The sequence below is a fragment of the Bombus impatiens genome, unplaced genomic scaffold, assembly GCF_000188095.3.
Source record: "Bombus impatiens unplaced genomic scaffold, BIMP_2.2 scf_0010, whole genome shotgun sequence".
NCBI lineage: Eukaryota > Metazoa > Arthropoda > Insecta > Hymenoptera > Apidae > Bombus > Bombus impatiens.
In genome coordinates, this window is record NT_176429.1 from 484409 (window position 1) to 494565 (window position 10157).

The 10157-nt window shown below is 42.1% G+C and overlaps 1 protein-coding gene across 6 annotated transcripts in view; it reads right to left on the bottom strand.

Moving 5' to 3' along the window:
* Nucleotides 1-10157, bottom strand: part of LOC100746477 (protein sprint) — a 162305-nt gene that overhangs the window by 89751 nt on the left and 62397 nt on the right. The window lies entirely within an intron of this gene.

Consider the following 10157-nt stretch of genomic DNA (forward strand, 5'->3'; position numbering starts at 1 on the left):
GTCCTGTGCTCTCTCGGCGACTTTTCGAGCACGCCGTGGCTGTCTCTCCGCGGCGTGGCCACGTGTGCTTCAACAGTGTGCAAGGGGACTCTGCACTCGCGTCGAGAGTGCGCACACCGGGGCTGAGAGAACTGGCTGCCGGCACGTAGGCACCGGGAAACGCGGGACGCCTACTTGCAGGGTACTGGGTGGGGGTGATAATTTCGTGAGGCACCCGGTCGACCGACCGAAGAACGGTCCTTCTTCGACGGCATCGAGATACGTGTGGGGCCACGTCCGTAGGGTTTTCGTTGTAGGGAAGATCGCGATCGGTTAGTATATAAGGTGTTCTTTCGTTTTGAAACGAATTGCAAGAGTATTTAATAGTAGAATGCTACGATTTTTCCTATTTTCCCTAGGAATGGTAAGCGTAGGAACGTACAGTGGCAAATAAAATTAATTTACAGATTAATTCACAAGTTTAATTGACACAGTGAATCGATGAACGTTTACGAAGCTTTCGTTGTAGGGAAGATCGCAGTCGGTTGGTTGTTATACAGGGTGATTCTGAAAATCGTGGTACAATCGAAAAGAACATAGTTGTTCTCGTAGAAATTTGTTTAATCGTTAATTGTTACCAATATTTTATAGCAGCGAATATATCTTCAAAAAATCTTTTAATTCCATAAATGTTCACCTTTTACCAAAACGCTCGTGTTCCAGAACTCGTTGACTAAAGCACGATCAATCAACCCGGGAGCAAATATACTTATGCAGAAGCAAAAATTCCGCAAGGAAACGCTAATTTCACGCGACTGCCTCGAGACTCTATCAGCCAGTTATCTGGCGATTATTCAAATTACCGAGTCGACCTCGCGAGTTTCACAGAGGAAACGGTTGATACTTAACAAATTGCGGCAACTCTCTTACCATGGTCCGATTATTTCAATTGCACGTGGTCACCGACGAAAGAAAATCACCGGCAACTACTAAATTCAAATAAAATAAAATAGGAGAAAAATCGTGAACGGAACTCGATTACTCGCCGTGACCAGGCTTAACCTAATTGCGTGCGCGAGTACGTGCCTGGTAATTAAGAACAATTCGCGAGTTAGAGCGATCGAGAGGTGAGTTGGTTCAGGCTCGTTGAAATTCCAACCGCGAGGGACGAGCCGTACGTAATGTGCGTAATTTATCGTAAGCTTCTTACGCGAGTCGGTTTCAATTTCTTGCTATTAAGGCACGTACGCGATGGCAGACGTAGTGAAAGATCGGGCGGTTAACGGTGGTGGTTCTTGATACTTTTCTTCATTTTCGCTCTCTTCGCAGTTGCTTTTTGCCTCTTTTATTTCTTCCATTTTAGAGAATCTTTCTTGTACCGTATTTTTCATTTAATTGCTGCGACTCTGTTGGAATACTTGTAACAGATATTTATACATGCAAGTGTTCAGCTTCCTATAAATAAAATTTCGCCTGCCTACAAGAAATTATTCCTTCTCGCTTTAATCTTTTCTATTCTTTGCGTAATTTCGTCGTACAACAGGATCCAAAATTATAATTATATTTCCCTCTGTGATTAATCTATTTCACAAACTGACACGATATAGTTAAGAACGCAGTGCTGTAGGTTCCAAAAAATTCACACCCGTAAACCGTTCGCCGATCGTTCGACCGGAAGTCCTCCAGTTTTATCCTCTCACGTGTAGTACGTTGCACCGCGTGAAACGGTTGCCAACGGCAACAAACGGCAGTTTGCAACGTCCAGATAGGCGCATTAACGGAGGAACGGGGATGAAAACGAACAGATTTGGCCGTGGCCCGCTCGATTGTCCCATCGTCCCTTTCTCTCGTAGCCGGTCGTCTATTAAATAACCGTGGATCGCCGCTTTTCCGGCGCTCTCGCCCGTGAGATTGATAACGCAGCTGCGTTATTGCCTCGAGATCGACCCTGCGTTTCTCTCAATGCACTTTTTTTTCTCTTCTTTCCCTGTATTTTATGAAGCCGGCATGCTTAATTGCCACAGGTATCTCGAAGGTAGATTTTATACTTTTTTTACGAATTGCAGAATTTAATTCCATTGTGAAGGATCGAGAAATTGTTCATCTTTTGCACAATGAGTATCGTCGCTTCGGACTGATTTGGTTAAAGCAACGATATTCATCGTTAAATAATATTATTATTGATTTTGTGCGCTATCGATCTTGCTATCATGCTATCACGTTATCAATTTTGTGTGCTGGACTAGATTGGCCGCGTGGTAGTGTTACACAAAAACAGATGAATGTAACTTTCGTTGGCAGTGTGGTATGGAAGATGGTGAGACAAAGAGAGTGCTGAGACGCGTGCAAATGTATATCGACGAGAATCCTGTACATCGTTCATTAAATAAATCAAAAATTATTTTAATAAGAATTCTAAGTGTAATCTTAGTGTTCCTTCACTTTTATTTCGGCGATTAAGATCCACAATTCTTAACAATTATTAATACTTTTCTATGCGAAATTATCGCTGGAACATGGATATTCACGCATTGGTGAGAATTTATTAAACACACGAAAATCCACGTAATATACAAAAATATCTAAAATATGCAAAGTTTAAAATACCGATTCGACGTATGTGTATAGCAAATATACAGCAATAATATGTGTTAGAGATTTTATGTAAGGGGACAGTACTAAACTCCACGGTGATTTCCACATAGCAAGGTAGTTCTTCCACTTCGAGTTCTTGCAACAGAAATAATTTTTACTATTGCAATCGTAATATCTCTGTTAACCTACTTTTCGCCTATAAATCCTAACCACAGAGATATTATTGCCGCGAACCGGGTATTACGACATTCTCAAATTTTTCTTTAGGAAAGGGAAAAGAAATTACGGAAGAGTCAGCTTCCCAGAAATTCCCTGTACTCGTTTCTCATATTAAAAACACGTTTGCGTATCGTGTCCCTTCATTGTATGCTAACGACGCACAATTTACGGCGTGTTTCGTACCACCACCGTATTTTCGCGCGTTTAATTCATCTTCGCTCTTGCACAATTACGCTTCGTTTATCCTTTCATTCATTGCCGCTCGTCTCATACACCAACGAAAGCCTCAAAACTACTCGTTAACGAATCCCCCCATCTCTCTCTCCTCTCTCTCTCTCTCTCTCTCTCTCTCTCTCGAGCAATTAAATCGCAGAATTGCAATGTAAGGTTCATTATAATTCCGCGATACATTCTCTTCGAGGAAACGGTTTCCACGCAAAATTTATTTTATTCCTCCCTTTTTAATTTATTTCGATATCGAGTTCGGAGTTGCAGGAAATTTCGAAATATTTGGAACAAAAGTCGACAAGCTCTGAAATCGAATTTCAGCCCACTTGAATTTTCTCTTTAAGTTACTCTTCAATCTTTACTCCAGAATCCTAATTCTCAAGAATTTAATGAAGCTACTCTCTTCGTTCGATCGATTCCCCATAATCCTATCCTATAGATATCACACTTACACATACGTACGTCTATATTATCTCCATCATCTATACTATTTCTCAACATCGTATTTCTTCGTTCGTCAATCCGCGATCTCTTCATTTAAGAAACCTCGGTATCAAAGTTTTAGAAATTGGACGCGACTTTGTCGTTCGACGACGATCCTGCGCCTTCGATTTTCATAAAAATATTTCAACTCCCACTTCACTGTCCTTCTACTGAAAGTTGCTTCCCCAGAAATTCTAGCAAAATTCTAATCGATCCTCTGCCTAGATTGAGCTAAAAATTCTAGCAATGCTGCGCAAGATTCCACGTGCAACATTCAGTCTCCTCTTCGAGTCGAAGAAACGGAAAGTCTTTCCACTCGATTGTTTCCTTCTCGACGGCCGTATATAGGCGGAACAGGATCCGGTAGAAAAATCCACGGAAGAGGACGAGGCGGACGAGATGGAAGGCGCAAGAAACCTTCGCGAGAAACCGGCAGCCGTTCCCCGAGTTTTGCTGTCGGCCAGTGAAGGTCGAGCGTAACTGCTCAGCCAGTTGGCCGGTTTCCACAAATAGCCGTCCTACTGTGCCTTCTTTGTTCGTTAATCGTCCCGAGAAAGCAATTAGAAGCTTGTGCACACAACCGTGCCACCATTGCTGATCTTCTTCTTCCTCCTTTTGAATCTATTTTTTCTTCCTTTATACCAAGTACTCGGTTACGTTTTTCCGGAATGGAAAAAACCTTGTTTAGAAGTTCTTAGGAGGAAAGGCACAGATGGGAACAATAAAGCTTCGCGTGTTCTAGATGTTGGATATTTTTATGACGACTTTGTAATGGTTTCTTGCCTGAAGATTTATGGGTAGAGCGTGAAAGTGTTGGAAGAATTCGATTTCAGTATGTATCCTTTTGTTTCTTCTTTTTCTTCAACGATGTTTTCTATAGGTCCATGACGAAAATCTTACAACTTTTTTAACTCTTTCGGAGTATAGCTCGGAACAGACTTCGATACAGATATAACCTCGTTTGTCTCATCAAACTTTTTACTATGATTTCTTTATTTTGAGAGAATTTGCTGATGCGATATTAATAATTTGTAATAAAATCATCTACCAATACGTAATACTAACTTCTGACTTGTGAAATTTTATTAACAAAATTCGTTCGAAAGTGCGACAGAATTGAGATTTAACAAAAATATAGTTGCCAACTTTCGCAGGTAACCCGGAGAAAGCGATGTGGAAGCGCTTCGAAATTGCAAAACTATGGCTAGTCGAAAATTCACATCGAAACAACCTTCTACTACACTTGCCCACTTCGCACCCTCGTACCCTCGCCTCCTGTCCAAGGCGCCATTAATCAAAAAACAAATTCGAACGTGTCTCACCGTTCAACGCACTGTTCACCAGTCAGTTTAGTTCGTTCACCCCTCGAAAGCCTCCGTCACGCTTACAGCGACGTTTCTTCGCCCGTCTCGATCGAGATTACCCCCGACTCGCCTGTTTCACTCCTCTTGCAACTTCCTGCGCGTTGCACTGCGGGCTTTTCCTGCATTTTTCCTATTTGCACGATTTTCAGCTGGTGCAGGGTACACGTTTTTCTCATTGTTTATACGGGAATTCCACGACAAGTGGTTTGATGCCGTTCGAGGGTCGCGCTCCAGCGATGAAAAACTCTCTTCTCCTGTCTTTCGCAACGTTTCGAAGGGGAAAAAGCATTCTCGATGGCAATGGCGCCGCATAGATGGTACCGTTGAATTTATGGAGGGTGAATCGAGCGTTGTAATATCGGGGGCCGCGTAATCACGGCCCTCTCGATCCACGAACGAACCGAGATTAATCGCGCACGACCTCTTATTGGCGGATCCACACGCTGTCCTCGATAGTGTGGTCGAAGTTAATTGGCAATGGATACAACTGTGTGTGTGTCTGTGTGCATTTCGGGGCTGAAAAGTTGGAGAGAGCCGTTGAACGTTGAACATATTCGCGGCAGGGAAATTTTGATTAATTTCTTACAGCGAAGAAAATTTGTTATTTACTTTCGTTAAACGGGCCGAAGGAAAGTTAGAGAAAAGAAGATGACTGCACATGTGTGCTAGGGAAATGTAAAAAAAACGAGAGTCTACAGATTACAACTATAATCGTCTTAGGAGACTTTCTCCGAAAGCTTGGACATTTCGACAAGAAATGGAAGAAAACTGTGACGGTAACAAACGAGGAAAGAAACAGAATTACTGCGAGCTATTTTCACCGCGATGACTCGCTCCCATTCAATAGCATTTTCACTCGAAAACTCGATAAGACGCGCATCTGTCGACGGTTTTGCCGGTTCCGTGTTTTTCAAGCGTGCGACTGCAAAAGCATCGTTGTTCTTCGCCTTGCAACGCAGAATCGACCGACAGAGGGGTATCGTTTCAGGTTCATTAGCGCTTAATGAGTTAATATGAGTGAGCTCTTTCAGACTACCACGGATTAGAAGATTCGAATCAAAGTACTGCTCGATACGCGACTCTGATTCAATTAAACACGAAACGGCCATATTCGATTGGCCTATTTCCAACTATCAATTACCTAAACTTCGTCAAAGATCGCGATCAGCTCGTTTCCATCGAACGATTATTTGGATTTTGTCCAATCTTCGCGTTTGTCTATTTTACTTTGATTAAATTTCCTCGGGTTTTGAAACTCGACAAAGTGCATCGAACTAGCAAAGAAAAAGCAAAGATCCTGTTGAGAATTTTGGATCCTAATAGCCGAAATAATGGTATAGGAACACTAAATTTACAATTGGAATTAACATTAGAATAGTTATACATTTATTTGATAAACGATTTCAAAGATATTCATCGATACACACTTGCACGCGTCTCTATACCGGACTGTTACCCGACTGAACCGTTTACATTCATTTGTTTTTGAGACGCCGCGCACACACATACTTCTACACACTGATATTCACATACAAGTATTACTACTACGCATCTAACCTAGTCTAGCACATAAAATTATACATATCTCGATAGCTACTCTCTGCCACATCGACTCTTCAGCTACTCTCTGACACATCGACGCTACAAAAGTAAACTGAAGATAAACTACTTACCTAACGATTCGCAAATTTCTCATCAGAAATTTCATTTAAAAGGAACCACTTCATCTCAAAGACGAAAGTATGCACCGCTATGTTGGTAGCTTTCGAGTTCGTACCCATTGAGAAAAATGAGAAGCAAAGTGAAGGAACGATCTCTGAATTCGAGTCCCTATTAGCCTCTATCTGATCGCGGAGAATCGGCCGTTCTTTCACCGGTTTAAACGGTCCCGTAATGAAAGCTCGGCTCTTCCTCCGGGCGAAAGGAGATCGAAGAGGACGGACAATTAATTTTACGAGCGGTGCAAATGGAAGCCAAGCGAAGCGACCACGAAGAGACACGATTGGCCACGATATTTATCGTCTTTTATCGTTCGCAGGAAATACGACTCGTCTCTTAGATGCTCTTTTAATCGATCGTCTGGTAGAATCGCCGTAAGGCTGCCTCTTTTTCTCGTTTTTCATTTCCGTTTTCAACAACTATCGGATGTCTGATAGAAGTGAAGTGTTTGAAATTCTCACGAGTGTGTTTGTTACGTAACAGATGTTCGTTGCTTGGATTTCTTACGATGTTTAATCAGGATAATTATGATGGATCGATGAAAGATAAATACCCTTTTGTTCGTATGTCGCTGGAAATGATAGTCAGTGGTGCTGTGATTAGTAATAATTTACCAATTAATAATATCGATAGGTTTGACAAATCACAAATCATTGTAGACTTCTCTTTTACAGTTTCACAATTTTAAGTAAAATAGGATAATCGAGTGACTCTTCACTCGTAAAATGTATTTTAAAAATCGTATTTGTTTTATTATCAAATTTGTAATTCGTGGCCTGCGTGTATTTTATTATCTCTTGCCTTTGGGCTTCTCTATACGACTGCTTCATTACATTTTTTATTTTAATTTTAATCTCGTTCTTCGCTTATCACTACATAAACTTTGCCTAATTTAACGATTAATTTAGTCGATCCTAAACTCTCAGCAGTCTTCTAACAATCTTATTTTGATCTGACTCTCATTGCGCTATATGTAACTAACAATACGATAAACCAAGATCGATTGACTCGTAAAATTTGATTAATATTAAATTCAGATACGCAAGAGGAGCCAGATTTAGAATAAAAAGATTCGATGTCATTGATAAGGCAAAAGAAGAATCGATGCAAACGCGATCTATCTAACTGCGATCTTTCTTTTAGCCCGATCAATTCCGTCATCCTCGACGTCCTTTCGCACGAGTAGTTCATGCAAAAAGACACACGAGATCTCGAGCAGATTATCGAGCGTGACAAGTGTCGTCCCAAGGTCGTATGAATCTTGCACGAGTTTGCCTGCGACGAATATTTTCCACGCGGCGGACGTTTCCGCGGGGTGGACAGGGTAAAAAAGGTGGCGCTTACGCGTCGATTTATGGAGATTGTACATCATGCCCGGAGCTGGATAATCCGTTACGTGGTAACACGAGTACAGACGCGGCGCAATGGTTCCCAGGAGGATTCTGATGAGAGAGACGCGACGGCGGAAACGCGCGGCGACGCCCGCTCGCGGCTTCGCCTTGTAAATAATTCAGTGCGCATTAAGGTGCTCATGCTTGTGAGCGCGATCCTCTCGCGAAAACGAACGAACGAGTGCAAGGGAAATCGGCACACGTTGCGGTTGGAACAGGTGCGGAAGTTACGTTTGAAGGGTTGATTTTTGAAGGGCGATGCCTGGTTTTCTTTCATAATGGTTGTGCGTGCATTTGGGATATAAGAAAATGCGTGACATTCTTGAAAATAATTTCATTTTCTTTCGATTATTTCTAGGCCGATTTAATGGCTATGGTACCGATGAGTTAAATACGAGCAGAGGGAGACTGTAGCGAGGTAAGTTTAACGCGCCAGAATCTTGTCGATCAGTGAAGGCGATCGTGGTAATTCTATTTATATTATTATCTATTCTTGCAACTTCCGCAATAACGAAACACAATTTCCATTCTTTATAAATTTCGCGAAAAGAAGGAAGAGCAACGAAAAATCCACTAAGAGTTACGCTTACTGGGTAATTCATTTACCAGAACATTCGCGATTCGGAAACTACTTTGCTAATTAGCGATTCCTCGTTACGTTTCATACAGCTTGGCCGTACACCAACATCAAAGTCATAAAACAACACCCGTGTCTCGAAGAAAATGAAAAACAAAAGAAAGAGAAACGTAGGAAAATACAGAGGGAGACATAATCACGCGAAACATAATCTTTCGCGTCTTCAATATCCTTAGAACATACCCTGCCGTGAAAACCAAAAAACCAGTCGCGTCAAAGGAGAACAGAACAAACGAAACCAGAAGAAACATCCAGCTTATACGCGTTCAAATGTTCATCTCGTGAAGAGTGTGTGTGTGTGTGTGTGTGAGAGAGAGAGAGAGAGAGATTTTAATCAGACCTGGAAATCGTAGTCTCCCTTTTGGAAAGGGGTTAGAGATCTTTCTCGGGGTGTCTACCCTCGCCTTTTGTGTCCTCTTCTTTTCTTCCTTTCCTCTTTGTCCTTTCTTTTTTATTTTTTTCTCGCAAAGGGAACATCAGCAGGCTGCCTTCTCGACGACAATGCTTCGAGCCGGTCGTCATTGTCCCGACGTTATGAGGTGAAAAATGAAAGATAACGATTTCGCGGTGTCTTCCTCGCGATAACGTTTTCGACCGCGTTCCCTTCATATTTTCAGCCCGTAATCCCCGCTGTCCCCCTCGGGGGTCGTGCAGAAGGTGTCGTAAATTCGAGGGACGACACTTTTTTCTATATTAAGGTCGCCTCCAGAGCGAAAAGTCGCCATGCGGAAGGAGAAACCGAGGAAAGAGGTTTTTTGTCCTTCCAGTGTGGAAGCTTCCAAATAAGAAAGATAAAAATATTAATTTTCCATAGTTTGCGTGAAACAATTCAAGGCACTAATATTCAATCAGGAAGGTAACGAGAAATTATAACGTTCTGATTGAAAAGAGCAAAGATAATTGAAAGACACGTAGCAGGATACTATATTTTTTTCTTGCAGATTAGAAGGTAAAATTAATTTTCTATTGCTTATTTTCTATCTGATTGTTTTGTTCAGGAAAGAGATCGGTAAACGAAACTCTCACACTTGTACAGATTTCTCTATTAGGATTCTCATAGAAATTTCTTAAATTAAAGATGTTATCGCATATACCGCTTTTTCATCCGCACCCTCGCACGTCACTGCAGAAGATGAAAATTTGATCCGCGGTGAGCGCGTTAATACCTCAAACGCCCGAAACACTGTTCAATCACCATAGCTTCCAGTCGTCCCCACAGACGATATTCCATTCTCCACACCCCCGATACCACAATCGAAGACTCGCAAGTCCAGCAACAGTTCCTCGTCAACGTTCCCCATTATCGACTGCTACACGCGAACCACTATCGAACCTAATCGATCGCGTCCAGCCTATCAGTCTCCGTTATTCAGCGTGATATCAGGTTGGACTGCGCGCCATGGCGTCCATGGGGGTTGCAGCGACGGTGCTGCAACTCCCCCGCCAGGCTATTGTCACCGGTGACAAAGACACGCACTTCACGCTGCTCGAGTCAGGAACGAGAGCGTAGGAAGTAAAAAAAAAAAAAAAAAAAGAAGGGAC